The following is a 25,252-nucleotide window of genomic DNA, read 5'->3' as shown; positions in this document are numbered from 1 at the left end:
ATCTCCACCCCCTGGGCAAACACAAGGATACTATCAAAATACTGCACTAGATAGACTATAAGGTCCTTTAGCATTTCTCTTTTGACTAACAGAAATTTATTATTTTATCAAAAATATAAAAGGCTCTGTTTCCCATGGTGCATGAGGGCTGACTCTCTTTAGCGCAGAAAGAAAATGCAGAAAGGTGCCAAACGTGGAGGGGGGGAGGAAAGATTACTTCAGGTACACAAGCTAAAAGGTCACTGAATATAACATTAACTGGGAAGAGACCAGGACTGAAAATGGTTGCTACGAGTGCCTTTGAAGAAAAACTGTTTGAATTATCTTTTGAGCATCTGAAGGTCTCCTTCCTTCCCTCTTCACCTCAACCAAAATAATAATTTGTAAATACTTATGGACAGTGCTTTTCTAGAGTTCTAGAACTCACCATGACTGCCTTCCTTGTTCTCTTATAATACCAACGGCACCCAACTGAGAGGTGTCGGAACTGAGTTCCTGTGAGTTCCTGCTTAAGTAGGCACAAAACACATTTCTTGACTTGAGAAGGCACAGTTTTATGTATTATAGTTTCTAGCTGCTTGGACAGAACCTATGATGGATCTGGATGGGAACACTCATTTTTAAAAAAATGTTTCCAAACAGAATCTTGCCATAAATTCTATACTGTAACTTATCATGTGGTTATGTAAGAGAGACGTGATGATGACACAGGAAGATAAGATATGTTTGCTAGATTCTTAACATACATGCACAGAGTTATTTTATAAAACTTTCCAAGTTGAGAAATAAAAAAAAAAATTAATTAAAAGTTCCAGTCACCATTTGTTGCTTTCAAACTGTAATTTAGTATCCTAGATCTATTGTTTCCTGTCCCTTGTCCATCAAAGAGGGTTAATAGTAGAACCTTTATCTAGAAAAATTGTCATACTAAGTCGTTCAGATATGATTTGTCTACACCCAAATTTATTGCAGACCAGTTCCAAGTCCACTTTGGTTGAGCCTTCAGATAGATGTATCACACCAGCAATGCTGAAGCCCTCTTGGAATTGCTTCATCGATCCAAGTTGCATTTCTGCATGAGTGAGAATGGGGGGGGGGGGGCTGTGCATTCCTCCAATGAGTTTAGAATAATGAACAAACTCTTTCACAAAGGACTCCCTTACATACACCACTGAGATAGCTGAAGAAAACCCTTCTTTAAAAACTAGAAGACAAACCTTTTGCTGTAGAACAACACGTATTGCATAAACATGGAGGTGTAGTTTAATTTAGTGGCAGCTGAACAAGGAGGAGATCAGATTAAAAGGCAAAGTGAGCTCTGCAAAACAACACCATACATGTTTGGGCTACAGTAAGTAGACATGCTGGTCCAGAAGGTTAATCAGATCTAGATAACAAAGAGAAATTGCTCCCTAAACATTGCTAAGCAAGACTGACAACTGTTGTCATCACTACTGATGAACATCAGTAGGTCTTACAGAAAAAGATAACATATATGTACCAGAAACTATTTGAAATGAAGGATGAGGACCAAATTTACCCCAAATTAGTTCTCTGCCTACCCTCCATCCCCTACAGTTAGTCTAAAATAAAATATCTATATTTTTAATGCCAAACTTATTTTAGACAGAAACACATAAAACAGTTTCCAACACAAGCAGAAAATATTTAAATAAGCATTTGTCCTAACATGGTGCAGCTGCACAATGATGACTATGCATCATTCTGTCTCTATTCCTTATTCATGCTGCTAGATAAGTATCTGAAAATCTACAAAAAGTGCAGATCTGCCATCCTGGAGCTAAACTAAAAAACAACCGCAAAAGAAACAGGATCTAAAAAGCTATGAAGCTAGTTCTGTGAGCCCAGGGGGACTTTAGACTTGTTTTTCTCTAATAGCAGCCACCCCCGCCATCACCATGCCACATGGCAAACTGTATTTTGAAGCTGATAAGAGTTTCAAAAGTAGTTTGTGGTAAGTCACAAGGCTCAGTTTTTCAGACTTAAAAAAAAAATGCATAGGGTAACAGGAGCCCAAGTGGTCCTTTGCATCAAGATACCTTCACCTAGGAGAGAAAGAAGCTTTCCCCAGAATCTATACCAATAAGGGCCTCTCTGCTCCACTCTTGGTATGAAATAACCAGCCATTTCTAATTTTCACTCCATCTTCCCTCAAGATGGCATTTCTATTTGAATGTATATGGTATTCAAACCACATTTCGTAGACCTGTGGAAGTCAGTGTCCCTGCCACTATCCCATACTGTGAGGACACAATAAAATAAATTTAAGTAACAAAATGGATATTTCATAAATGAGTAACAAAACATATATGGGTTTAACAAATAATGAAATGAAAGCAGGTTTTGATAATTAACAATGACTTAGCATCCCTGTTAAAAGGCACAAGAGACTTGCTGCAAAGAGGTGGGATACAGGGCTCTCAATTTGTCAGTGTAATGGAGAAAGGCTAATAAATATATTGCAGTCATGTTGACTAATCATGCAGAAAGGTAGGAGACATACACCAACAAGCCTCAGTTGATATCATCATGCAAATCAAAGAAGCCTCTGGAGATTGCTAGTTTTATTTTTCTCTCCCAGGTGGACAATTCAGTTCCACCAGTGCCACCAACTTGGAGAGACAAAAAAACACTTTACTTGGCACTGAACACAGAAGACAGAGAATGATGACAAACACTTACCGTAATGTGCAAAGCCAGAAGAGCAGAAGGAGCAGACACCATCCCATTAATGGAAGCACAGTAAAAAGCTTGAAACAGAACTACCATCAACATTGGCAACTCATGATTAGAACACAGAGTCTCAAGAGCTGGAAGGGTTCATAAATGCAATCAGGCTCCATCATTTTTAAATGCAAAACAATGTGTTCCTTCTGTAAATTCAAACAGTATTATCTATTTCCTTCCCAGCTGAAGTGACCTCCCCCACAGGCTTTGCACTTCAACTGCAATTCACTATCAGGCAAAAAATAAATTAAAAATGGTACCAATATGTGAAAACCTGAGGCAATCACAGTGATTTGCTCCGGGTGTGGGTGTGTGGAATACATGCACTTAAGGTAGAGAACAACTTATGTAAAAAAAAAACCAACAAAACCCCTATGTTTCTTTTATGAAAAGAGAAATAAAATAATAACAAAAACACAGTGGAAGTCAAGCTTCAACAGCAAGGGAAATGGCACACAAGAAACATGGTACCTTGACCTCCATATAAAACAAAGTGTACTGTACTATTTCCTCATCTGTTTACTAGCAACAGTAGACAAATGATGGTTTAAAAATAAGCATAAGAAGCAGACCAGTCAAATCAACCACAGTTAAAGCCCTGCCATTCACACAGCCCAAACATTTCTCAACAAGTCCCAGAGATTCACACCCTGGATTCTGTACGCTTGTGCCAATGTCTCTGTAATGCTGCCATCACATCACTCCATAGCACAGCTATTGACAATCACAACAACTTAAGGTTTGAAATCGGCAAGTCTCAGAACCCTGGTCAGGAACTCATTTGTCTGTTGAAAAAAGAAGTAAGGGTCAAAGGCCCTTTTTCATTTCTCGGTTCCTGCAGTGGCTTGTTAGTTAAATCTGTGTTCCTGCTGCTGTCCCTTTTTCTAAATCTTGTGCACTCCTAGATTGGTGATACTTCTTCAGGTTTGACTCAGGAGCTTTCGGTTGCTGATCCATATCAGCCATCTGCACCAATGCAGGCAGTTCTGTTAGCCTGAGAGAGAAGGCAATGAACGTTTAGTTAGAGATCAGAGCAAATGCGCTGATCTCTGAGGCCCTGCTTCCAAACTAATGATTGTAAAAGAACTTGTGAAGAATTCACGCAACTGATTTGTGTGTGATCAAGTCACCACATGTGGATTTTTCAGGAGATTTTGGCACACTAGATAAGCACCATGCTCTGTCACCAAATATAATTTTGTAAGGCATTTGAAAATTGGGTTGTGATGAGTCACTATCTCAACACATGCCAAAATATTCACAAGTCTGCTTCACCAAACTAACATTTCCAGGAAACAGTAGGATTTAGACATGGAAATACAGAAATGAAGCCAGTTACTGGGAGGGTTTGCACTAAACCCCACCTCCAACCTGCTCTAACAACTTTCTCCTGAGTAACCACTGGGAGAAGCCAGTTTTATTGCAGATTTTTATAGAAGTTCCTTCTGAAGCTGTGTGTGTGGCAGTCGAACACTGCTCCTCTTTGCTTTTATTCTTCACAAGCTAACAGGTACCTAACTGAAAGTCTGGTTGCTATTTGTAGGTATAATAGGGGAAGCCAATTCTCACATGGCTCCCAGATGTTATAGGTATACATGATTCAAAAGGAAATAACTAAAACAGGAACCTTAGCCCAAAGCTTTTCAAGTCCCTGAGGCCTGTTAGTTATTGTCATTCGGCAATTTATTGTTTGGCATTTCTAATGAAGGGGGTGGGTTACAAATATTATGTATTCTTGTGCACTTATTTACATTCTAAAATGCCCTGTGAGTTGTGCAAAGGATGGCATATAAATTATAGCTAAATAAACAAATGTTGTCCATGACACAGAGGTGGGTCTCAAACCGTAGTCTTCAACAGCTAGTCTCCAGCAACTTACCACATGTGCCACGTAGAACAGGGACTACAGTTCCAGCCTGAAAGGACTCCTCCCATCTCTCCTAGCTTCATACTGTCAGTTGACTCCCTAAGCCAGTTGGCACACATCAGTTCCTGTAAAACCTTTGTTGCCAAGCCAGGTCATTAGTCTGAACCGACTCGTTGCTAAATTGTTATGCCTTGCCTTCCTTCCTGACCAGTAGCTTAGTTTTGACTACACCTTCTGCCTCTGGCACTTTTGTGCTCACTGCTTGTAAAAGAACCAGGTTTTTTCCCACCTGTGGCTGTCCTGATCTTCTTCTTTGATGATCACTCATAGCTGAGTAAGATTGTCTTCCATGAACACAGTCTTAACACTGAGTCCGTAAGTGACTGTAGAGGCCTCTTTAATGGAAGTGGGGTGGGGGGATCTACATGCATTTTCTATGGACTTTAAAAAACTGCCTGCATGGATCCAACAACAAAACATAAAATAAATAAAATTTAACATGCAAAATTTGGGGAACAATGTTTCTTATCAGTTTGGAGGCATGGCTCCATCATCTGCATTAAAACGTAATACAGTGGTACCTCAGGTTACATACGCTTCAGGTTACACACGCTAACCCAGAAATATTGCCTCGGGTTAAGAACTTTGCTTCAGGATGAGAAGAGAAATCATGCTCCGGCGGCGCATCCGCAGCAGGAGGCCCCATTTAGCTAAATTGGTGCTTCAGGTTAAGAACAGTTTCAGGTTAAGAACGGACCTCCAGAACGAATTAAGTACTTAACCTGAGGTACCACTGTAATGGTGTGCATGTAAAACCTTTTTTCAAAATTACTACCATGTTTATCAGGAGGATTGTAAGTTTAAATGCTGCTAATTTCAGTTTAAACAAAATACAAATAAGGGAAATGCTTTAAGTATGCACTAAAATTTCCATGCTTAAAAAACAACAGCAAAAAACAGTATGTGTAATTTTGATATATATATAAGAAAGCACAACATCCACAACTTCAGGAACATTCTCCAAAGCAGAAAAGCAAACCTTCAAAGTCTCTAGAATCAAATCAATACCCTCCATGAAATGGCAATGAACTCTCATCTTTACCAAGTAAACAAACAAATGATAAAAAAACCCTTTATACTCTCCTAAACTCTGCCAAAACTTACGAAACAGAGGCAGAAAGTGTACTTTAGTTTTCTTTCGATGGCCAAGAATTTCTATAACAAGTCATCCTTGGACACAGTTCCAAGAAAGTAATCTGGGAGCATGTCTGGCCGCTTTCAGATAATTTTGATTTGGCACATTCCATAAACAGAAGGCATGAGGAAACATGAAAACTTCACAATGCTGACAACATCAGTGAGTACTTTCAACTCTAAACTCACGCTTTGTCCTTCTAAATATCTCTGAGTTGAGGGAGAACCCCCTTTCCTTTGTTGTCTTAATGGCGCATCACCTATGTGATCACCTCAACATAGGAAGCTAGCCTGGCCTATACAGTGGTACCTCTAGTTACAAACTTAATTCATTCCGGAGGTCCATTCTTAACCTGAAACTGTTCTTAACTAGAGGCGTGCTTTCGCTAATGGGGCCTCTTGCTGCCGCTGCACCGCAGGCACACCATTTCCATTCTCACCCTGGGCAAAGTTCTCAACTCGAGGTAACTCTTCCAGGTTAGCAGAGTTTGTAACCTGAGGCATTTGTAACCTGAGGCGTTTCTAACTCGAGGTATTGTAACTCGAGGTAATACCACTGTATTTTAACAGTTGCAGGATCTTACATGTAGCCTACTTCCTCTCCGTCAAACTCTTAACAATATAAAGAATTGAAGAGCAGCCCAGGGATCAAGGAACTCTGTGGGCAGAGCTTACATGACCATAAATAAGCTTTTAAGTGAATTGTTCTGGTGAATCCACAATTCTGGTCCACTTTCCATCTTCACATGTTCAGGCAACTACTGACTGTAACAGCAACAAGACTCCATAACATCCAGGCCAAACCCACTTATTTAGACTAAATAATCCAGTTTCAACACACGTTATATGCTCCATTTTTCAACAAATATAGGTAAATGTCCATTACGTTAAATTAAACCAACTATCATCACCACCACCACTATTCTGGGCACTGACCTTCTAAATTTGCTGTAACCACAACTGTTAAGTGGCAATCAATTCATTGTTCCATAGCTGCTTTCCTGAAATGAACATTTGATCAATGTAATTTCAGTCTTAGGATTCTCATGAAGTTAAACATAATAGTGAAATAAATAAAGAAATATATAGCAGTAGGAAAACATTCTAGTTTGTTTTAGCTACAATTATTTAAAAGCATATTGTCTTCCAAATGTAATACCTGACTTCTATTCTTTTCAGCAGAACACTGTCACAATAGTTACTGCATTTCCTTTACTACTAAAATCATATTATTTAGGGAGAAATGCTTGTTAGGCATAGAGGGAAAGCTACCACAACTCAAAATTGGACTTTGCTTTTCTTCCTTCTTCTAAGAATTGACTCAAGCACAAGAGAAATATTCAGTGAAAAAAGGAAGAAATGACGACTTCATCAGAAGGCAGACTTATTAGGTAATTAAGTATCATTGAATTCAGTGGAATTTACTTTCAGCTAACTACATTTAGGATTGGGCTGTAAAAACAAACTGAACAAGCTGAAAAAGTAATACTGGCAAGGTATTTATATTATTTATCAACACATCTATATTTCTTCTGTGAGAGAGGCTGAAGAGAGTTTATGCAGGAGCTTTTAGGAGGTATCCAATCTAGATGCTTAAACAGACTGCTTATGTTCAGCAGGATAGTAGCATTATGTTCCTTCAAATCATTCCTGGGATCTTCGCTGTATGGCACATGCTTCTTAAAACTTGTTTATTTTCATCACACTTTTAAACAGTCTCGTGAACAGACTACTTAAAGCACTCATCTGAGCTCTTCCTTTTGTATGCTATGGAATAGCATTGTTCTAAATTCTTATTGTAATGTGTTGTTGTTTTTGAAATAGTGTGAACAATCATCTTGAGCATTTATCAGAAAAAGCAGCAGCAATGACAAACAGTAACAATCAAGACTTCAAGTACAAATTGCATCCACAAAAAAGTAAAAATTCAACTGCCACTAACATATAGCATATATGGAGAAAACAACAGCTATTTCTCTCTGATATAAGCCATAATCTATGAAGATGGCAAACACATACTATGAAGTGTAATCAAATAATGTGTCTGAAAGCCTAATTTCATAATAGTGCACATTAAAACAGGGTCAACTTGCTAAATCGAAAACAATAAAAGGGATTATGACTGTCATTGAAGGGAGGGTGAACAGCAATTAAATATGTCCATTAATATTGGTTGAATACACCTTTTGACCAGAGGCATCCATTTAAAGAAGCAATTAGATAATTATGATGAAGACCAAGCTTCATAAAATCATTCTGTTTCTTTTTTTAAAAAGGTAATTGTAATGTCACATAGCTTCGCTTGTGAATAAAAAAGAAAATGAAAGACAAATAGGACAAGAATTTCCTCCATGTAAATCTTTCTTAAACCTCAGGCTCTTACATCCTTTGGTGTGGATATATTTTCAATAAATAAACAGCAGCAGCAGCATCCATGATTTTAGAACACCAGTGTGGTGTAATGGTTAGGGTGTCAGACTAGGGTAAGAGAAACCACAGTTCAAATTCTCACTCCATAATGAATTTCACTGGGTGACCAGGGCCTGTCTCTCAGCCTAAACTACATCACAGGGTTGTTGTGTGGATAGCCAAGCAATTCTGAACATAGCATACATTTATTTCTATTTTATCTAGAAAACATATTTAAATCACCATACTAAACAAAAACTGTTCCATGTTCCCCATCTGGTTCATTCACTCCTGCTAGAACCTGCACTAGTAAGTCTAGTCTGGTCTTTTAAATCTGCCTATAGAATAAGGTAAGGTAAAAAAGATAAAGGACCCCTGAACAGTTAAGTCCAGTCAAAGGCAACCATGGGGTTGCGGCGCTCATTGTTGGAGATAAGCAGTGTCCAGTGCACAGCGGAATGATGAAAAGTACGTGCCAACATGCTGTATATTGCTTTATTTACACTTCAAAGCTGGTAATTTACAGAAAAACATTTTCCCTCTGCCGGAGCAGAGAAAGGCATCCTCTCTCCTCTAAAGCACGGAGAGAATCAGACTGAACTGCAAAGAACAGTGAAAAACAGGAAACCAGTGTACGTCACATCCAGTCTCCTTTCCCGTGAGAAAACCCAACAGCACTTGACTGTTGAATGTAAACATTGTCTTGTGACAAGCACTTCGCTGCTCAGTGAAGGAAGCAGAAACCAACATCCTCCCCCTTTCTGTGAACATCACTGGGCAGCGTGTTCGTACAATATTAGTACAAACCCAACTTCTGCACATAGGTACAGTGTTGATCCCTTGATACAATCTTGGACAATACATCAGCAGGAATTTCATTACCTGGCATATAGGACACCGTTACGAGTCCCTTCTGAATACGTTCCCTAGCATGTTGCAACTTTAATTGCAAGTGCTTCGTGCTTTGCTTACAACCTTCAGAATTCAGCAAAGCCAAACATGCTTTGTTGTCCTGGTAAACCTGGATTGGACATTTGACAGGAATTTTTATGTCTTTGCACAATTGTAACAACCATTCACAATCCTTAAGTGAATAAGACAGTGCATTCAGTTCAGCTTCACAAGTACTTAAGCTAACTGTTGTTTGCTTCTTGCATGACCAATCAAATAGACCCTGATTGTACTTATAGCAAACTCCAGACGTACTTTTCCTGTCTGTAGTGTCACTTCCAAAACTTGCATCTGCAAATATCTCAAGACCACCAGACTTCTGATTGTTAAATCTCAGTCTGTAATGCATAGTGCCTTTCAAATACCGCGCTATGCGTTTCAGAGCTTTCCAATCCTTAACAGTAGGATTGTTGACTTGTCTGCTTAGCAAATTACAGCTAACAGCAATGTCAGGTCTTGAACATCTGGCAATGAAGTTTAGCTTGCCTAGCACACTTCTGTACAGTGTAGTATCAGAAAATGCTTCTTCAGTGTCATCTACCTGATAACCTGTTGTCATCGGTGTGTCTACAGGGTTAGCATCCATCAGGTTTAGTTTGCTTAACACATCAGCAATTTTACGTGACTGGTGTACTAGAATGTTACCATCTTGATCTCTCTCTATTTCCAGAGATAGGTAGTTGTTTACCTCACCAAGATCTTTCATGTCAAAGTGCTCTTTCAATTGAGCTAGGGCATTATTGTACATTGTGATATCCTTCCAAAAGAATAAAAGATCATCAACATAAAACAAACAATACAGTTTCTTTTGCCCCTCCTCTTTGACAAATACGCATGGATCAGCTTTCCCTTGCTTAAAACCTAGAGAAAACAATACTTCAGTGAGTTTTGTGTGCCAACACCGTGCACTTTGTTTGAGACCATAAAGGGACTTCTTCAGAGCACAAACAAATCCCTGTTTTACCTGTACGCCATCAGGTGGAAGCATATAAAGTGATTCATCTAGAGATCCGTACAGAAAAGCTGTATTCACATCATGGTGACTAATGTGTAGATTCTCCTCTGCAGCTAGCTTGAGCATAAGCCTAATGCTCTCATACCTCACGGTGGGTGAGTAGGTCTCGTGATAGTCTTCACCTGGTACCTGTGCAAAACCTCTGGCTACCAATCTGGCTTTGTGTCTGACTATCTTGCCATTTTGATCTGTCTTCGCTTTGAAGACCCATTTGCTTCCAAGCAGTTTCATTCCTGGAACTACTGGAACAAGATCCCATGTTTTGTTCCTTTCCAAGGAATCAAGCTCAGCCTTCATGGCATTTAACCATGGCTCAGCTTCCTTTGAATCCAAATCCTGGATTTCTTGGAAACTTGAAGGTTCAAACACCTTCTTGGAGCTTTTAACAGCTGTTACTGCTATCTTAGCAAACTCATCAGCAAATCTCTTTGGAGGTCTGCCTTTTGTTGCTCTCTGTGACCTGCGAATTAGCCTTAAGTCTTCAACACTCTCCTCTTCCTTCTTAGGAGAAAAGTGACCTATTGTGAACAATGGTTCCTCCAATTCTTGATCAGAGCTTTCAGAGGGTCGCATAGAGGCTTTCGCACTCTTGAAATCCTCTGAATCACCTGATTCAGTTTCAGACTCAGAATCAGAACCTTCATCAGTGGGTGTGGGTTGTTGCGGTTGCTTTTGACTATCCTCAGTTTCATCACTGTCATCAGGATAACATTGGAAAATTCCCACATTCTCCCCCCACTTGGCATTGTACTCAACACTTCTTGTGAGCTTAATTTCCTTAGAGTCAGTCATCATTATTCTGTAAGACCCTTTCTGATAACCTAGAAAGATACCATGCAATCCACGCTTGTCTAACTTGGAGTTTTGTGGTGAGTGAACCCACATGTCTGAACCAAAAATTTTCATGTGTTTGATGTATGGCTTCTTGCCAAACATCTTCTCATAGGGGGTACAACCAATCGCTGAAGATAACCTGCGATTATAACTGTAAGTGAAACATGAGAGAGCTTCGGCCCAATAACTCTCTGGAAGATTGGCATCATGCAGCAAGGTTTTTAACCCTTGAAGCAATGTCTGATTTGCTCGTTCCGCAAGTCCATTCTGCCATGGCGAGCGAGGACTAGACAAATCGTGTTGAATTCCTTTCTCAGTCAGAAAAGCTTCAAACTGCTGAGAAGTGAATTCTCCCCCGCGATCAGTGAAAAGAGTCTTTACCTTCTTACCATGCACATTTCCCAACCAAGCACAGAATTCCTTGAACCTTGGAAAAGCCTCTGATTTCTGCTTGAGATTGTACACATAAATATACCTGGAAAATGCATCAAGGAGAACCATGAAGTACCTGTTTCCACCCAAAGAGGGCGCTAGTGGTCCAACCAAATCAGCATGAACAACCTGGTATGGTTCTGTAGCTTGCCTACTAGACACCTTACCTTTCGCAGCCATTTTTACCTTGTTTGCTGCGCATGCCTTGCACTTCATGTGGTACCTGCAGGGTTTAATAGTCATACCTTCAACCAAGGCAGGCATTTTAGATACTGCCTCAAAATGCAAATGACCAAATTTTCGATGAAAATCATGAATACATTCTGCATGCAAACTTTTGTTAGAACCTGCAATGCAACAAGTGTCATCCTGCACAACATCATCAAAATACAAAACATACAAACGATCAACATATTCAGCATGCAATACATAATCATTTTTCTTTGTGATGATGCACCTTTTGTTCTTAAAGGAAACGTCAATTTTCCGCTCATTCAGCTGTCCAACGCTGAGCAGATTATGCTTAGCTTCTGGCACATAAAGCACATCCTGTATCGATAAGTCCAAACTGTGAAGAACAACAGTTCCGTAGCCTTTACTGGGGATTGTGTGGTCATCCGCCTGGTGAATCGCACCTTCCTGCGGTGTAAAAGACACGAACAGTCGCTTATCGTTGCACATGTGGTGGGTCGCCGCTGAATCAACAACGAAGAAAGATCTAGATGTCTTCTGGACCTCTGCAACCTTTGGAGTGAAGCGTGAGACCATTGCCTTGTGCTGCGTTGTCCTGGACACTGGACCTTTGCCTTTGCCTCGGCCTTTTCCACGCGATGAGCTTTCGCTGCGCTGCTCTGTCTTGGCCCTGGGATATCTGCATTCCCTCTTCATATGGCCTAGACGTCCACACGAGTAGCATTTCACTGCCTTCAAAGCTTTGGCGCCATCTGGTGGTTCCACTGCACTCTGGGATGACGTCTGTGAAGACTCCCCCTTGCCCATGCAGCTATCACCCTGGCGGTCAGCTTCATTCTGAATCATGGCAGTATCACAGGCTACTCTGAGCTGAGCATGTGGCTGATTGGCATCAGATTCCCCACTTGCATCAGCCAGCCTTCTGCAGCTAGCCATCATGACTTTGGCATTAGCCTTCTGCGTCATCTCTGCTGCTTTAAATCAGGCTGCTTTATACTAGCTGTGTCTGTGTACAGCTGCTTCAATCCAAAAGCAAATTCAAAAACAGCCTCTGCCTTGTGAACCTGTGCCTTTCTGCTTAACTGCTTTGCTTATCTGCAGCTGCTTCAAACCGCATTCCAAAGGCAAGTTCAAAAGTGAAAGTTCTCTCTGCTGTCTTAAATTCATGCTGCGACACAGCTGCAGCTGCTTTACTTTCGATTTCCCCCAGCATAGGAAAAATTTATCCTTCTAGCCTTTTGCCTGTGCCACGGCAAAACCGGCTATAAAAGTTCAAAGTCCAGCCATAAAGCCATTAATTAGAAGCTGGCAGGCTGCCCGGAGCTGTAGCACATACCTCATCAAATCATCCTGACGCGCAGAGATATCGTCCGATCCGGCCCTCTGCATTCCGATCCTTTGCCGGCACTCCAATTCTTTGCTCCTTTGTTCCTTTGCCAGGAGCCCGACTTCTGGAGTCCATTCTCAAAACACTGCGTTTTTCTGGGCCCGGAACCAAATGTTGGAGATAAGCAGTGTCCAGTGCACAGCGGAATGATGAAAAGTACGTGCCAACATGCTGTATATTGCTTTATTTACACTTCAAAGCTGGTAATTTACAGAAAAACATTTTCCCTCTGCCGGAGCAGAGAAAGGCATCCTCTCTCCTCTAAAGCACGGAGAGAATCAGACTGAACTGCAAAGAACAGTGAAAAACAGGAAACCAGTGTACGTCACATCCAGTCTCCTTTCCCGTGAGAAAACCCAACAGCACTTGACTGTTGAATGTAAACATTGTCTTGTGACAAGCACTTCGCTGCTCAGTGAAGGAAGCAGAAACCAACACTCATCTCACTTTCAGGCTGAGGGAGCTGACGTTTGTCCACAGATAGTTTTCCGGGTCATGTGGCCAACATGACTAAACCGCTTCTGGAGCAATGGGACACTGTGACAGAAGCCAGAGTGCATGGAAACGCCATTTACCTTCCTGCCGCAGTGGTACCTATTTATCTACTTGCATTGGCATGCTTTCAAACTGCTAGGCTGGCAGGAGCTGGGACAGAGCAACGGGAGCTCACTCCATCACAGGGATTCGAACCGCGCTTCTGATCGGCAAGCCCAAGAGGCTCAGTGGTTTAGACCACAGTGCCACCTATAGAATATATCAACTCCGTTGCAAGACTAAGGTCAAAATGAATGTTTCCACAAGCACGCAATGAGATGACTCAACAGTTTCATGCACTTTGGAACCCTGCAAGCAACCAGACAGACCAGTAGTATCCTGATGCAAATGCACCAGCAGATAAAAAGTGAAATATGCCATACTTTATTTTACAATATTTAAACATGCCCATCCTCTCAAAGTGAGCAACTATTAGCGTCTCATGACAAATATTTATTCAGTAATTTTGACTGCTATTGAAGGAATATTTTTCAATTTAAAGGTTATACCTAACAAAGGATTGAAACAGTTCTAACTAGTTTCTTTAACCTGAATCATAGTGCATCTCAATATATCTTTATGTTTCAGTAGAGCTGAATCTAATCCAAACAACATTTAAAAATTATTCAATTATTCTCTCCAATTACATGATAGTAAGGATGGCAAAGGATGATGAAAATGGGGGAGGGGGAAGGGTACAAATGGCTTTTAGGGGTCATTAAGCTTTTCAAAGTCTTAAAGCTCTTTTAAAGCTCCGGCACATCAAACCTACTAATTAAGTAACAGTGCTAACTCTTGAAAAACATGCTCACAATCAGCCAACTCTAAACTGTAATGTTTGCTTTTCTGCAATTATGTACAAGTAAGAGACACTTTTTCAACTATATTGATTTTTCCTATTAGTTCCTGGCTTTTCCAATATCCCGCCCCCTGCAAAACAAAACAAAAAAATCTCTTTAAAAGCGAGAATATCATTCTCCCCCACAGAGTGTACAAGCTAACTTCAGCAGACACGACCTTTAGAAAGCACTAATAATGTTCACCCTGTGCTTGGAGGCACTTTGACACATTAGCACTTGGAAAGATCTCCAGGCAGTAGTTTATCAGCAGGGCCCATCCAGGCATGATGAGCACTTTCACAGTGCATTAGCATATATCTAGAGAAAGAATGCTCTGGTCTGAAAGGGCTTTTTATTGTTGGAGCGACCTTAAAGTAAAAAAGGAAAGAGTCCCACTCAAGTTCTCCCTAATATCCAGAAGTGTTTGCCGTGTGACCCACAACTCCATTTATTTATTTGCTATCTTTGCTTCATGCTGTGAGCCTCTAGACCAGGGGTAGGCAATCAAAGGCCTGGGGACCGGATGCAGCCCAATCGCCTTCTCAATCTGGCCCATGGATGGTCCGGGAATTGGCGTGTTTTTACATGGGTAGAATGTGTCCTTTTATTTAAAATGCATCTCTGGGTTATTTGTGGGACCTGCCTGGTGTTTTTACATGAGTAGAATGTGTCATTTTATTTAAAATGCATCTCTGGGTTATTTATGGGGCATAGGAATTTGTCCATTCCCCCCCCCCAAAAAAAAAAATATAGTCCTGCCCAGCACATGGTCTGAGGGATGGTGGACCAGCCCACGGCTGAAAAAGGCTGCTGACCCCTGCTCTAGACCCAGTACTGTTAAAGAGCACAGGATCTTGAAAGATTTACAGAAGGTATCAGAAGGTTTATTTTATGTTTAGACCCCTCAGTAGGAATGGGCAGTACCTGGTTTTCAACATCACGATATAGCACCAGTTAAATATCATGATATATCACGGTATATATCTGCGGTGGCAGAGGGCCTTGCTGGGTATTCAATGATATGGTGGTTTATTACACAGCCCTACCCCTCAGTCAACCATGCCAACCTGTCAACCTAGTAGTTTGAAAGCATTCAGTGCAAGTAAATAAATATGTACCGCTCCGGCAGGAAGGTAACCGGCATTTCCGTGCGCTGCTTTGGTTCGCCAGAAGTGGCTTAGTCATGCTGGCCACACAAACCGGAAGCTGTACGCCGGCTCCCTCTGCCAGTAAAGTGAGATGAGCGCCACAACCCCAGAGTCGTCCACAACTAGACCTAACGGTCAGGGGTCCCTTTACCTTTACCTTACCCTTCAGTCATCAAAACTGAGTTCAAATGGTATGCTACATTTCTAGGATTCCATGTTAAACAGCAGTGCTAAAACCACACAACAGCAGAGGCCAAAGGGCAGCTGACAGTACAGGTGTTTATGTGTTTTACTTTATATTTGATTTTAAAAACCAGTCAGGGGCTGGAACCCTCTCCAATGCAAAGTACAGACTGCAGGTACTCCTGTATATAGTGTACGTATTGTATGTTTCTCTGCACAACCAACTGCAGTGCTCTAAAGAGTAGACTCAATCCTGAGATGGTAGACAGGGTTACAAACTAACCTGCTCCCCCTTCTCTCTATGCCCTCTATTGTGCCCCATTTTTCCATGCATCTTGAAGATGGACCATCTGTCTGCAGCTGCCACAGCGAAGATTCCAGGTAATCATAGCTCAGTGGTAGACCCCATACCACATTCAGATGGTCCCGGCTTCAATTGCTGGCAGCTCTAGATAAAAAAAACCCAAGAAATAGGTGGTGTGAAATAACTTTACCTAGAGAGCAGCTGACAGTCAGAGTAGAGAATACTGCACTTACATGCACTAATAGTCTGACCTGGAAAATGGCAGCTTCCTATGTGATGAGTTGGATTAATTCAGCTTATAACACTTTATCCTTCCTTAACACACATGGTACTTAGATCAGAAAAAGTGCTAGAGTTTCTCTACATTCATAAGCAAAGGTTATACGAATTTGAAGTCACAACTGACAGAAAACAAAGCAATAATATTTGGATGATTCAAAGAGAGATTATCAAAATGGCTGAACAATAAGAACATTTCCAGAATTTCCTGATAACATCTTCATTCAGCAAGGCCTACAGGATATTATCAAAGTCCTATTAAATATTATATAAACTCACACTGATTCACTTCCCAAACAGAACTGAGTCACAAAGTTGATGATCTCCCTAGTGTAAACTCGGCTAACTTCAATGAAACAACCCCAGGGAGTACAAGTGCAACAGATTCTCACCCACACTGCTTCACATCAAGGTAACTTGCAATTTAAATTTACTACCTACAGCTAAGCCAAAATAAAGAATTTGCTGTGATTCAAACCTACTGGCATTTACAAGTATACAGACATGTGCAGTGACAGTGCTGTGCTAGAAAGAACTTCAGAAAACCTTTCCTAATTATCTAGAAAGCAATGCGAAAGAGGTGGAGGTTGGAATGGTGAGACATATGCACATGCTTTTAAGACACATTCATCATTTCGATCAAAGAATAACCTCTCTCCTTCGTATCTTAAGACTCTAAAAGGCAAAAGGGTGAGACACTTTATGACACATCAGTAAGAATCATATATCCTCTTACATAAGATATCAACAAAGGGGATACAGGTCACTGATCCAAAAAATTGAATGCATCTCATGTACAAACCACACTGTCAGCCCAGGCTAACAGGCATCCTGTGGAAAGGACACAAGCAAAAACAACTGTAAATTCAACTTGCAAAAAAAGAGAAACTTTAAACCAAAAAAAAAGAAGCTTCACTTCAAAAGGACCAGGTGAAATCTATGTGCCAGGGATTATGAGATTTAACTAGCGTGAAGGCCTTTATAGGCACACTATTGCAGGGCTGAGAATCTGTGACCTCTTGATGCTGCTGTACTCCCATTTACCTTATTCAAGCATGTGCAATGGTCAAGTATGATAGAATTTGGGGTCCACCTACCTCTGGAAGGCCACAGGTCAGCCACTCCCACTCTATTGCCTTGACCATTCCACAAGGAAGGGGTTTTTGGTTCAGAGAATAAGGGTGAGGTGCTGGGAGAGTGTTGCCCCAATTAGTGTCCGGCCTCAGTCAAAGAGGAAGTAGATCCAAGTTGAATGTGGCTACTCTGTTGAAGTAGTGCGTACGTTTCTGAGACCCCTTTTCTAATCAATCATCCTTGGGACATTCTTTTCCACAGAGGGAAATAATGTCTTCTGAGCTGTTTTAGCTGGTCATTGATGAAACAGCCCCATTCTTAAATACATAGCTTGGAAACAATGCCCCCACTCTTTAAAATGTTGATATTGTGGAACAAGTCCTGCTGTGTTCTACTCAGACTCACTCCCAACTAATTGCAAAGGATTGCAACCTAAAAGACATTAACTATTCCTACAACGATACTGTCATATAAAATAACAAATTAAGTGATTTCATAACAGCTCAGTGCAATATAGTAATGTCAAACTATGCATCTGATGGTTCTCAACTCACTGCTATAAGACAACACAAGGATCTTCAAGGATTTTGAAGGGTAAAAACAAGAATATTTGATTTATTTTATGTAGCCTTAATAAAGGATGGTCTGTGTTTTGGAACATAGGTAGTCAAAGTGACAGCAGCTGGAATGCTAGCAGAGACTAGCAGCAGAGATGGAAATATCTGTCAGTCTGGCTTTCTCAGTTTCTCATTTTTTTCCATCTTAAATCAGCTCTCCACATTTTGCTGCATTCTGCTTTTAAAAATCCTCATGAAAATTCATCAGAATTTTAGTGTGATTTTTTCTTAATAAACACATTTTAAATACAGTTTTGACTAATGTTCACATTTTTTTTGCATACAGTTTTCTCCAATATAATGCATGTATGCATTTTTTACCCATACCTCCATTTCTTTGCACAATATCCCCTAATATCTGCATTTTTATAAACTATTGTTTGGATAAAGGAATTGCAAAATTGCAGAAAAGTGAAAAATTCAAAGGATAGCTATGTTTTGGTTTTCATGTTGTTTGGGAAGTTGTGAGTTTGATAGATTTGGCTTTAAATGCACACCAAACAAAATTTCTCCTCCATTCCTAGCCAGCAGGAAAAGGATACAAGTTGCTTAGGCAGGCCTTGGGACAGATCCACATGAAAGTCTTAAAAAATCAATCAAACTTAAAAAATCCATTCAAAGGGGTAGGCTAGGCAAATTGAAAGACCTTCATTATTCAAACCTTGTTTCAAAACTCATGCTGCTTGACTTCCATGGCCATTCCCTTCAATGTGTCATTGGCAAAACAAAACTCCCTTCAAATATTTCTTACTTCTAGCTATCCTTATGTTTTTGCCATTGTAATGTTAAAATCAAAAGTTCCTGTCAAAACAAAATGCAGCACTTCAAACTGTGCTGGGCAGAAATGACATTTCTGGTTATCAGATATGAAATCAACAGCTCATGATGTAAAAGTTACAATTCCATTGAATTCTTTTACAAGAAACTGAAGAAACTGCAGCAACTTTGCCTGTTTGAAGAAAACTCAAAATTATAAAGAGAAATAGAACAGTCTGAAAGCCAATACCTGATCCAGGAAAAGAAGGAAAAAAATAAAAGGTGCATTACAAAAGAATATGCTAACCAGAAACATATGACAGAATTGCTCGTTCATGCTTGCTTTCCTTATATGTGGCATTATCAGACTCTGCAACAGTTGAAAGATTTTTGGACAGTGAGGAAAGTCATTCTTAATGCTACTACATAATTCTAAAAAAGAAGGTTTTTGAGAAGATAAATGGGAGAAGTAGGATGCCTTTGCATGTGCATGTTTCGTTGCTATTAACCTCCATGTTTTCCATGGAGCGGCATACAATTCCAACCTATATGAGTTACAATGAACTAATGAAAACATATTTAAACATATTTTTCGGCAGCGGGTGTTGGATGATCACTGTTTTTCTTTGCAAAGTCCAGTAATATAACAATTCAGCTCCTGACTTCCTTTTGCCAGATCTTGGTGGTTGTTATGATTTATATGGTACACTCCTACCAAATGGTGCACATATGGGTTACTAATCCAGATCATGGCAAGCCCTGCACCAGCTAAGTTTCAGGAACGGAATGCTATCACAGACCTTTACTCAATTCTCTGGACCAAATTGTGCTGGTCCCGGGGGTAAAGTACCGTGGGCGTAAGCAGAGTCCACACGAAGAGGGGTGAGGTCCGAGGCGGAGAGCCGGGCGGGGAACAGGAACGCTGGAACAGGAGGCCGAGCAGGGAACAGGAACACCGGATGGTCAGGAACAGGAGGCCGAGCAGGGATCAGGAACACCGGATGGTCAGGAACAGGAGGCCGAGCAGGGATCAGGAACACAGGAAGGTCCGAAGCCAACAACAACGTTGCTCCCGCAACCTGGGACCGGGCTGACTAGGCTTTTATCCTCTTCTAAGGCCAGGGGCGGTCCCGGCCCCCAGAAGCCCCGCCTCCTCTGGCCTTAAGGCGAGCACTCCTCCTGGGAGCAACCAGTTCCCTTCGCCTCTCTGCCCTAAGCCTCTGCAGATCAGGAGAGGCCGAAGGGTTACTGGGCCCTGGAGGAGGCTCACCTGTCGCCACTGAGTCCTCAAGCACCTCTGGGGCCAGAAGGGTTTCACCTGGGGCCAGCTCCCGGTGCTCTGCCACAGGTGCAGGCTCTTCAGCATCTAGGCCTTGCCCCAGTTCAGCCGGCCCTGGAGGCGGGGACTCCTGTGCAGGCTGGGATTCCTCTGGTTCATCCTCTGAATCGGAATCCCAGGCCATCACACAAATTTTCCCATTTTGCTGACAGGAAATTGACTGTAAGGGATAGTTGCTTGTTCAAAGCTTGTCCAAAGTTTCCCATTAAGGATTCAAAATACAAGTCTCTTAGGTTCAAAAACTGTCCACTAATCTCTGCCCATTGGATCTTAGTGTATTTTGAAGATCTGTTGATGCAATTACAACTGATGCAGGGTGGGGCAGGATACCTCTAAACAAAGGCATATTAATTATCTATTAAGTTTTTCTCTAGTGCAAAAATGAAACAAAAAAGAATTTAAAGCTTAAGATGGGGGGGGAAACAAGTACCATACCTAAATAATAATCATTTTTAGAATACAAACAATGGTACATTCCAACACTCAAGACAGAAGGAAACCCTTGCCATATTGCACCTCTGACTGATGAACTCTATCATCTGGTTCACAAGAGCCTCACTAAGCGTGTGGCCTCTTTACAACTTTAAATAGTTGCAGGATATGTTTGTGTATGCAAACGCAGGAAATAGAGGGCTTCTCTCAGACAAAATATGTACATATCCTGTAGTTTTTTCTCTTTGTTGAAGATCCTGGAAGAGCAAGTATTGACAACAACACAATATAAGAAGTTACAGGCTTATTTCATTTCTAATTCAGAGGCTGAGTTCATGGAGATAAAATTTCTGTTGATAGTGATTGAATCAGTGATTAAAAAAAAAAAGATTATAATATATAAATATGATATGAACCTTATACACATATGATGGGAGCCTTATACTTACAGCCAGTGCTTTTTTTCTGAAATAAATATTCAGGGGTACTCTCATTTTCCTACTGAAAAACTGCCCCTCAATGAGGCCAAACTTAGATTCACAAAATGTTTCGGGGTATGCGTCCCCCTGCATCCCCCCAGAAAAAAGCACTGCTTACAGCACCATAAAATACATTATCCCTCATCCTCCATCCACAACTCTTAAGAATTCTACATACTAATTTTTATAGGGGCAGAATACTGGGGAAATTACAATATTAGTAAATCGATGCATTATATATACCAGAAAGAAATTAAGGAGAAATTCCATTGGGAAAGCTCCTCAGTTCTGCCATTCCTCAGAGGTCAGGGTGATTAGAAGAGATTATTTTGTCTTCACTGCAACAGGTTTTAGTGGCCTGTGAAGGTGCTACTATAAATTAATTGTCCCTTTTGTACCCACTTCTCAGAAAGGGAGGCTGGGTTCCTGGGCAGGGTGTGTGTCTGTGTATTGGTAGCAATTCTTCCCCTCCAGCCTATCACAACGCACTGCATCCCAGCATAGCTGCACCTTGGCACCATTTTGAAAGAGGCAGTCATCTCCCTGTGTTACCAATGACAACTGTATTTGTAGAGACATGAGTATATAGCGCTTCCCAGTTTACCCAGGGAAGAAATAAGGAAATAGTGTGCTTGTTAAGTTCTAATTCCAGATGTCTTTTTGCTTTACAAAACGGAACCACTTAGGCTGCAATTCGAAGTAGGAGAGAGACTTCTTAACCCCTTGAAAATTCACATTCCCTGTTGCTTTTACTGCCACTGTACAAAAGGTACAAATAACAGAGATGTGTTCCCCCTCTCTAACTTTCAGTAATCGCCACAGGTACAGTGAAAAGGGTTGCCATATTTCAAAAAGTAAAAATCCAGAGCTTTTTGTGTAAAATCTTCCCCCCCCAAAAAAAGAGAGATTATTAGCTATTTTTAATAAAACTTGTGAAAATCAACACTGTCAACATGGGCCCGGACAGTTTACAAGGGCTGAATACCAGCTATGTCGAGGAAATTCCGAACGTATGGCTACCCTAGCAGTGAATGTTAGTTTCCTCTGGATTCACCAGAGTTATTTATCCGTGCCATAACCCCAAGGTTCCCATAGCAGCACCTTAACAGCTGCTGCCAAGCTTGGCTTTGCACAGGTTACAAATTGTCATTGCATGGCCAGCTCCTGCAACCGTACCTCCCATTAGCTCCCACCCTCTGGTCATCCATGCACTGAAGCTTGCTGGAGGCACATATGCCTATGTGGTGCCCTCCATGCATTGTTGACTCTGAGTGCCATGTGCCCCAGCCAGTATGTCCAATGGCTGGGGTTGATAGTTCAACAACATCTTCGAAACATTGTGCTGGCTACTTCTGTCATAGGCTCTCTCAGGAGTCAGCTATACAGCTGCAAATAAAAAGTTTTAAGTGTGGTTTAAGTGCAATATACAATGTGACACTAGATGGCGAGCCTTATGGAAAATTCAATGTATTTTTTAAAACGTTTTTTTTTTTAAAAAGCATTTTCAAAGCTGTTTTATATGTGTGTCTGGATTCCACCTCAGTCACTGGTCAGGACTCCAAATAACAGGGTGAGCCTATGTGTGTGCAGCAGGCTTCCCTTTGCAGATGTTTCCCAAACCCATGGATGGTGGGGCAGGGGGACTGCTGGGGGAGTCCCGGGCGGGTGTCCCAGGTCTCCCACTCCACATGACTGCAAATATGTGGGGGAGTGTGACCATTCATATCCAGTTAAAATGTAGGCTGGGTGTTAAAGGGGAGAATTTTCCCCACCAGCTAATATCAAAACAGACACCTAGATATTTTATTCCTACTCAAATACTTTACTTTTCCCCTGGTTTTATTGCTATAAATTATGAATTGGCATTCCCCCCCCACCCCCTCACTGGCATTTTTGTGGAGAAATGCATAGAACATGAAACAGTTGTGGTGCGCTTAGCTGCACCAGAGCTCTTTCAGTCACCGAGCAAAGAGAAAATACTTGGGGTTAATAGAAACTCTACTGGGCTAAGTAAAAAATAAATAAATAAAATAAAAATCACCTCTGTGAAGGCAGATTTATTAACTGGAACATCTGTCTAGAGAGACAAAAATAGGAAGCTAAAGCTAGAAACAGATAAGAAAAGTGCAAGATCCTTTAATGAAACAAGAGTCTTTGCTCCTTAATCACCTTCTCCCCCAACACCATATCAGTCGTTCCTGCTCTAGGTGATAGCACATCCTTCTTTGAAATGAAGTATCATTAAGCTCCAGTCTATCAAGCTGCAGCTTTGCTCCAAAGAGCACCCTACTTAAAATCAACAATTGCAATGGAAATACCAGGTCTGTTGAACTTTTGCTGGGAAAGCGATTAATCTCACAGTGACATTTTGGAGGTCTTGAAAAAGCCACATTTCCAAACAAGATAAACCCCGTCTCCCAACACTCTGTATTGGAATAAGGAACCAAGCAAAGTGCTCGAGACAGCAGGGAATTACCAATGGCATGCTAATTACCAGCCTGGTCCAGAAATAGCTGGATGCCACAGCCTTGTTTTGGCATGCATTGCTTTCTGCAGTGCCGTATTGAATGCCCCTGAAAAGCAAAAATACTGGAACCACTGGGTTGAAGGGTTCAACGTCAACAGAATTGTGTATCCATTCACTTGTAGTGATTAGAAGGTTGGACAAGGACTTGGGAGGCCAGGATTCAAATCCCTATTTAGCCATGAAGTTTACTGGGTAGCCTTGAGCCAGTCACTGTTTCTCAGCCTAGCCTAACTCACAGGGTTGTTGTGCGGATAAAATGGGGAAGGGAGAACCATGTTTCCACCTTGAGCTCCTTGTAGTAAAGCTGGGATATAAATGTAATAATAATAATAATTAACCATGATGAATGATGATGGCAGTTGTAGACCAAAAGATTTATGTAATTCATCTACAGTGGTACCTCAGGTTAAGTACTTAATTCGTTCCGGAGGTCCGTTCTTAACCTGAAACTGTTCTTAACCTGAAGCACTATTTCTGGGTTAGCGGAGTCTGTAACCTGAAGCATCTGTAACCTGAAGCGTATGTAACCTGAGGTACCACTGTAATTAATTTCACAAATTACATTATGTTGTCATGTTATTCCACCCTATTTTTGTTTTTATGCAGAGGAAATACAACACAAATGGAGGGAAATGTTATCAATTTTGTATCACTTGCAGACTGAAAGAAGCAGCGACAGCAAATATGAGCAAATTGATTTTTGTTTGTGAGATGGGATTAACAAGTGAACACCAACAATTTCTGCTCCTTTTTCTGTTTTCATCGGCATTCTCCAGCATCTTTAGGTGGTCAGCTTCAGAGATTCCAAAACGGTTCTTATTTCTGCTAAGAGATCTTTTAGGGTTTATTCATACTTACTTTTCCTCTGCTCCTTCCAGGCACGGTCTGCACTTTAAAGCTTCATGTCTGAATGCCCTCCCCCCCCCCCCCGCTCCAGAGCTTTCCCTATGAAAACCCACTCTCTAAAGCTCAATAGGAGCAATGGCAATCTGCGAAAAACCCAAACTGATGTAAGCTCTGATTACAGGTAGGTAGCCGTGTTGGACTGACGTAGTTGAAACAAAATTTAAAAATTCCTTCCAGTAGAACCTTAGAGACTAACTAAGTTTGATATTGAAAAAAACAAAAAAAAATCCTTCCAGTAGCACCTTAAAGACCAACTAAGTTAGTTCTTGGTATCAGCTTTCGTGTGCACGCACACTTCTTCAGATACACTGAAACAGAAGTTTCCAGACCCTTCTATATAGTGAGAAGGTGGGGAGGGGTATTACTCAGAAGGGTGGTGGGAATGGGTGATTGGCAGATAGCTGTGATGAGCCTGTTGACGACTCTTAATGACTGCAATAGGTCTTACAGGAAAAAGCAAGGGGTGAGAAGGTGAAAAATGGCTTTGTCATGTATAATGAGATAAGAATCCAAGGTCTTTGTTCAGACCAGGACTCTCCATAGTTTTAAGTTTGGTGATAGAATATAGAATGTCCTGGGAGATTGAAGTGTTCTCCTACTGGTTTCTCTGTCTTGTGATTCCTGATGTCTGATTTATGTCCGTTTATTCTTTGGCGTAAGGTCTGGCCTGTTTGTCCAATATAGAGAGCTGAAGGACACTGTTGGCATTTGATGGACAAACAGGCCAGACCTTACGCCAAAGAATAAACGGACATAAATCAGACATCAGGAATCACAAGACAGAGAAACCAGTAGGAGAACACTTC

At 41.1% G+C, this 25,252-nt stretch overlaps 1 protein-coding gene and 1 long non-coding RNA gene across 6 annotated transcripts in view; one reads left to right on the top strand and one right to left on the bottom strand.

Annotated features, from left to right (window-relative positions):
* LDLRAD4 (low density lipoprotein receptor class A domain containing 4) overlaps nucleotides 1–25,252 on the bottom strand; it is a 280,021-nt gene that overhangs the window by 188,294 nt on the left and 66,475 nt on the right. The window contains exon 3 of one of the 5 annotated variants that reach the window (XM_083747041.1): nucleotides 6,746–6,810. The exons of the other annotated variants lie outside the window; for them this stretch is intronic. The gene's annotated coding sequence lies outside the window, so the exon portion shown is untranslated. The remainder of the gene's footprint in view (nucleotides 1–6,745; nucleotides 6,811–25,252) is intronic. 5 annotated transcript variants of the gene reach the window in all.
* LOC310848285 lies at nucleotides 7,123–24,539 on the top strand. Its single transcript, XR_014566274.1, has 3 exons — nucleotides 7,123–7,200; nucleotides 24,200–24,325; nucleotides 24,419–24,539. It is a non-coding gene; the product is annotated as an uncharacterized lncRNA (long non-coding RNA).

Source organism: Podarcis gaigeae (genome assembly GCF_964106915.1).
Source record: "Podarcis gaigeae genome assembly, chromosome: 7".
Lineage (NCBI taxonomy): Eukaryota > Metazoa > Chordata > Lepidosauria > Squamata > Lacertidae > Podarcis > Podarcis gaigeae.
Note: the sequence above shows the minus strand (reverse complement) of the source record. Positions and strands in the feature narration are given on the sequence as shown.